This window comes from Lynx canadensis, chromosome B3, assembly GCF_007474595.2.
Source record: "Lynx canadensis isolate LIC74 chromosome B3, mLynCan4.pri.v2, whole genome shotgun sequence".
Classification (NCBI taxonomy): domain Eukaryota; kingdom Metazoa; phylum Chordata; class Mammalia; order Carnivora; family Felidae; genus Lynx; species Lynx canadensis.
In genome coordinates this window covers 83,889,316-83,895,898 of record NC_044308.2, presented here as the reverse complement: position 1 = coordinate 83,895,898, position 6,583 = coordinate 83,889,316, and the positions used below count along the sequence as shown (strand labels likewise).

The 6,583-nt window shown below is 49.5% G+C and overlaps 1 non-coding gene across 1 annotated transcript; it reads right to left on the bottom strand.

The window, feature by feature from the left end:
• LOC115517390 lies at positions 1-164 on the bottom strand. The gene has a single exon (XR_003969841.1). It is a non-coding gene; the product is annotated as a U1 spliceosomal RNA (small nuclear RNA).
• Positions 165-6,583: the final 6,419 nt, after the last annotated feature.

Genomic DNA, 6,583 nt, shown 5'->3' with positions numbered 1-6,583 from the left:
CAGGGGAAAGCGCGAACGCAGTCCCCCACTACCACAAATTATGCAGTCGAGTTTCCCACATTTGGGGAAATCGCAGGGGTCAGCACATCCGGAGTGCAATGGATAAGCCTCGCCCTGGGAAAACCACCTTCGTGATCATGGTATCTCCCCTGCCAGGTAAGTATGAGCTGCGCGCCCCGCCTCGACCCACACCCTCGCGCTCGCCACGCTTCTTACACACGGTCACTTGCCTCACGCGGCCTCCGCGCCCCGGCTGCCCGCAGCCCCCCCTCAGCTCCAACCTCTCCCGTCCGCAAAACAACCTCGGGCGCCTTTGCCTAGCCCCCACGCGGGACGTGCGCGCCCAGGCTGTCCGGGACCGGCAGCCAATGCGCGCATTTCATCTACATACGCCACGCCCCGTCGCCCGAGTGGGCGGAGGAACTTCCCACCCTTGGGGGACGAAAGTAGAAGAACCGGGGGAGCCTGGCTGTGATTCTTCCAGTTAAAATGAACATTAGTTTGTAGTTCTCTTATTTATTTTATTTATTTGTTTTTTAATTATGACGTGGATTCATGAGCAGATGGCTAAGAAAGGTTTCTCCAGACGTTTCAGTGCAAAAAGGTGTTGTTATTATACGTAGCACCAAGCACAGCACCCGGTGGGCAGGCAGAAAGAGCTGCACTGGGCTTGTGAGGAGTGACTTGATGATATATTTTTAAATTTGTGGAGGGAGGGGGGATAGAGATAAAGTAAGTTTCCAAGGAATTTTGAAGCAAGGCTTTCAGGACCCTGAGGGGCTAGCTGCTGTCATGGTAAGGTTGCTTTTAGTTTTTAACGAAATATAAACATTAAGGCACTACGGCAGCCGTGAGCTCCTTGAGGAAGGTCACGCTCTGCATGTTTCAGCTCTCTATCAGTGGGCTGCAAGCTGTAAGGAGATCTAGTTTAAGCTACGTTTCTCTTGCCTTCGTTTCCCTCATCAATCTGTACACCCATGTAGGGCTAGAACTCTTCACTCACAGCCCCATGGTCTACCAACTGAGCCAGCCAGGCACTGCACAGCAGTTTGCAGTTTGCAGTTGGATTGAGGGGTTTGATTTTTGTCACCGTTTTTTTCTAACATTTTCCCCACTGAGAAATCACAGTCTTTGCAAAGGCTGGTGAGCCCTCGTTTGGGTTTTCTAGTTTGTTTACTTTTTTCTTTGGCTGACCTTGTGGCCTCCAGGAGGTTAGGACAGGGTTGCTTGACTTGTGGGTTCGCTTTAGGTATGACACATCGACTGTGTTAAGTGGGGGGGGGGGGGGAAGGCCCCCAAATATATGTAGTATGCTACCGTTTGTGTAGGAAAAGTGTGAAAACAAGAAAATTATACAGTCTTGCCAAAAGAAACAGAAGACTAGGGACACCTGGGTGTCTGACTCTTGACTTCAGGTCAGGTCAGGTCAGGTCAGGATCCCAGGGTCGTGGGCTGGGCACTGAGTGTGGAGCTTGCTTAAGATTCTCTCTCTCTCCCCCTCTGCCCCTCTCCCCTTGTCCCCGACTAGCACTCTCTAAATAGATAAATGATGAAATTGCCTGGGGAGGGGGGGGGAGTGGAAGGAGAGAGTGATGCTTTTCTGAGTACACCTTTCTCTGTAATTTTGACTTCTGGAATTCTATTAATATTTTACATATATTTTTTAATCACAGGGGGAACATCCCTAACGTTGAACATAAGCATAACTGAACCTAGCGATCTGAGATGAATAGTGTAGCCACACTGGAAGAAAAAAAAATAACCAACTGAAATGACTTTTGGGCGCAGTACATCGACTATAAACATCTTCAAGTCCAAAGACAAGAACTGCAAACACATACTGAGCTATCCCACAGTAGGTTTGTATTTCATAGCTGTATGGTCGTAACAGTTCTGTAACAACGTTGTGTATACTGTAGGATTGAGCTAATGACTAAATGGATGTTGGGAGTCAAGGTTCTTACTGTTGGAGAAAGGAGATACAAACAAATATGGAATGATGGTCTGCCTGGGTGGCTCAGTCTGTTGAGCATCCGACTCTTGATTTCAGCTCAGGTCATGATCTCACGGTTCATGAGTTTGGGCCCTCCGTCGGGCTCTGTGCTGATGGCTCAGAGCCTGGAGTCTGCTTCAGATTCTGTCTGTCTGTCTGTCTGTCTCTCTCTCTCTCTCTCTCTCTCTGTGCCCCTGCTCATGCTCTGTCTCTCTTGCTCTCAAAAATAAATAAACATTTGGGGCGCCTGGGTGGCTCAGTCGGTTAAGCGCCTGACTTTCGCTCAGGTCACGATCTCGCGGTTCATGGGTTCAAGCCCCACATCGGGCTCTGTGCTGACAGCTCGGAGCCTGGAGCCTGCTTTGAATTGATTCTGTGTCTCCCTTTCTCTCTGCCCCTCCCCTGCTCATGCGCTCTCTCTCTCTCTCTCTCTCTCTCTCTCTCTCTCGCTCACAAAAATAAACATTTAAAAAATAAATAAATAAACATTAAAACAAAAACAAAAACACGGGGTGCCTGGGTGGCTTAGTCGGTTAGTTGGTTAAGCGTTCAACTTCAGCTCAGGTCATGATCTCACGGTTTGTGAGTTCGAGCCCCTCATCAGGCTCTGTGCTGACAGCTCGGAGCCTGGAGCCTGTTTATTCTGTGTCTCCCTCTCTCTCTCTGTCCCTCCCCTGCTTGTGATCGGTCTCTCTCTCTCTCTCTCAAAAATAAATAAACGTTAAAAAAATTAAAGCAAGCAAACAAACAAATATGGAATGGTGGAGGGCAAGGAGGACCCACTTGCATAAAATTGAGAGTTGGAATTTAAGGTACTGGTGTGGGCTCATTATTTATTTTTTTAATTTTTTTTTTTAAAGAGAGAGAAGGAGCGAGTGAGGGAGAGGGCATAGAGAGAGGGAGAGAGAATTTTCTTTACGTTTATTAATTTATTTTGAGAGGGGGGAGAGGGGCAGAGACAGAGGTAGAGAGAATCTTAAGCAGGTTCCACACCTAGCAGGGAGCCGGAGGCAGGGCTCAATATCATGACCCCAAGGTTATGACCTGAGCCAAAATCAAGAGACGGATGCTTAACCAACTGAACCACCCACGTAGCTGTCCCTGGGCTCATTGCTTTTAATCTACCTCTGTAGATAGGTGTTAGGAAATACACGTATTCTCTACCTCTATCCACTGAAGGGGCCTAGAGGCAAAGACAGTAGCATTAGACATACCTACCGCCTTGATCTTGCTTCCTTTCTTTTTCTTTTTTCTTTTTTTCTTTTCTTTCTGTCTCCTCCTCCTCCTCCTCCTTCTCTTAACGCTTATTTGTTTAACGTTTATTTGTTTTTGAGACAATGTGTGAGCGGGGGAGGGGCAGAGAGAGGGGGGCTGAGGATCCAAAGCGGGCCGAACTCACCAACCGAACCCGTGAGATCACGACCTGAGCCAAAGTCGGCCGCCCAACCGACTGCGCCACGCAGGCGCCCCTTGATCTTGTTTTCTAAAACCACTCCCCACTAAAAAGAACCAGGCCTCTTTGGAGAAATAGGTAATTTTCACGAGCCAAGACAGATACATAATGGCCCTGGAACATCTTGTGCCAGAAGACACGGAAATGCTCCAAAAATGTTATGGACATGTCCGAAGGACACCGTAGGCACCCTGAAGGGGTTTTTATAGGCCCGATCTGAGAACATCAGAACGTCAAAATAAATTTCAAAACAGTTTTGGGTTACAAACAACTGAACAAAATAACAACCATGAGTTCGTATCGTTAGCACATAGGGAAGGAGGGAAAGTCCTACCTTACGATGCCAGCTGATAACTGAAGAATGAATGATGGCATTAGAAAATGGACATTTGGCAATCATAACGCAAGAGCCCTCAGTGGATGCTAAAAACTGTTGTGTTAAACAGGATGTTCACATATCCTCACATTATCTCCATACAAATCACTTAATAATTACAAAGGGAAAACTCGATGAACACCTCCAGTGGCCGACAGTTGCAGTGCTGGCCCCAGTACCCAGGTGCTTCTGCAACACCCCAGCCTACTGACTTTGGCCTTCGCTATGTGACTTGCTTTGGCTAATGGGACATTAGTATATGGGATGCAAGCAGAAGGTTGAAAATCACTTGCTCATTAAGACTGGCTCTCACTTGCCTGTCCTGAGGCCACCATGAGAAGAAGCCTGGGTTAGCCCGTTGGAGGATGACATCGCCCGAGTGAACGTGAACCGTGTCTGCCGAAGTCCCCTAGACCGACTAGGCCCCAGGTGACCTGCAGGCTGGCCGCCGCGGCTCCAGCGATCCCACTTGAGACCGGCAGAACTGCCCGGTGGAACCCAGCCAGAATCGCTGATCCACAGAATTGTGAGCAAGTGAAACGGTCATTATTTCCAATCGCTAAGTTTTACGGCCATCTGTTACACAGAGACGGGTAACCGATACGCCTCCTTCAGTAAGTAGTCGATGTTAACCCCACCAGTAACAGAACAAACTGCCTTCACGTGCCTCCACACGTGGTGCCCAGAGGAGGCCTGTATACCTCTGCTAGGTCTGTCATAATAAAATACCACCAACTGGGTGGCTTAAAAAAACAGAAGTGTCTTCTCTCACAGTTCTGGAAGCTAGAGGTCCAAAAGCAAGGTGCCAGCAGGGCCATACTCTCTCTGAGGCTCTGAGTGGAATCGTCCCTCGTTACTCCCCAGCTTCCGGTGGTGACAAGCCAATCCTTGGCTCGCTTGCGGCTACATCACTACACTCTCTGCTTCTGCCATCGCATGGTGTTCTGTCAGCGAGTCTCTTCACGTTGCCGTCTTCCTCGCGTAAGGAAAACAGTCACATTGGATCAGGGCCCGCTCGAGTGACCTCACCTTCACCCGACTGTATCTGCAAAGATCAGATTTCCAAAGAAGGTCACAGTCCCAGGTACCAGGACTTAGGACTCTTCAACATATTGTTTTGGAGGGACACAAACCAACCCATAACAGACACGGTATCATTTACGTAGCCTTCGTGTCAAAAATGCATTCCTGAATGTACTTGCGAGGGAAGCCAGGACAACTCAAAAACTGAAGGACGGTCTCCAAAATGACTGGCCCGTAGTCTTCAAAAAGGCCTGCATAATGAAATGCAAAGAACTACCTGGGAACTATTTCAGATAAAGAGACATGACAACTGAATGCAACACATGATTTTGAATTTTCCTTTGCTCTAAAGGACATTATTGGGACAATTGGTGGAAAAGGGAATAACGTCTGTAGAGTAGTAAGATTGTATCAATGTTCATTTCTTGGTTTTGATAATTTTCCTGGGGTTAGGGAAGAGAACCATTTGTTTGTTTTGAGGAGTAGTACACCCTAAGAAAGGAAACTTCCTGAAACAACTAACAATCCAAAACGTGGGCCACCTGGGTGCTCAGTCCCTTAAGGGAACGAGCCTTGGTCATGATCTCACGGTTGGGGGCGGGGAGGGGGCGGAGAGGGGGTTCGGTGCGCGTGGGGCTCCCCGCTGACAGCACGCACGAAGCCTGCTTGGGATTCTCCCTCTCCCCTGCTCTCGCCCGTCCTCCCGCTCTCTCTCAAAATAAATTAAAAAACAAAAGAAAAGAAAAGAAAAGTAAAGTAAAAAGGATGTACAACACGTTAACTCGGATCTTGACGCTGCTAGAACCTCAGAGAAGTCTTTGCTGACCCAATAATCTCTAGTCCTGTCTCTTGCCTTGCTTTGCAAGGGACCCGATCACCCAGGAACACACAACACTTCGATCATTTTGCTCCTATCTGAAGAGGATATTTACCTTTACCTCCACTCGATCTCCGGAAAGAATCTTCTTGTACAGAAGAGGAAAAGACAAATCCGGGCAGGCTGAAAGAGGCAGCCGAAGCCCACAGGATGAAAACGTGATATTTCCGTTCATTTGATTTTCGGAGACCATTCGACGCCCCTCCCCAGCCCACACATCTACTCTTGAGAATGGACGCCTTGTCCTGACTGACGCCCTCTGTTCAAATTTTCCTTTGGTTGTCGCAGGATTAGGTTACTACGTAATCCGAAAGGTCATACTGAGGATTAAGACAATTTCATGTTAAATTGGTGACAAAACTCTTAGTATTTAAGGTTGAGTTGATTCTCTGTTGCGTATTGCATGTAATTTTCGTTGCAAGGAAGGGGAGACTTAACCCACCGCCTCGGAGGGGCCTGCAACTTCTGGACGCCGCGGGACCCCGTCTTCTCGGGTCTCCCTTCCGGGTCCCGACTCCTCGCCGCCCTCCCCCCGTCCTTCGCTCCGGGCACCGGCGGTCTGCCGGGACACTAGCACATCCGTTGTCCCAGAGCTGGAGCCGCGACGCGGGGAAGCGCGCGACAGGGCGTGGCGTATGTAGATGAACAAGCGCGAAGAGGCTGCCGGTCCCGGACCGCCTGGGCGCGCACGTCCCGCGTGGGGGCTAGGCAAAGGCGCCCGAGGTTGTTTTGCGGACGGGAGAGGTTGGAGCTGCGGGGGGGCTGCGGGCAGCCGGGGCGCGGAGGCCGCGTGAGGCAAGTGACCGTGTGTAAGAAGCGTGGCGAGGGCCAGGGTGTGGGTCGAGGCGGGGCGTGCAACTC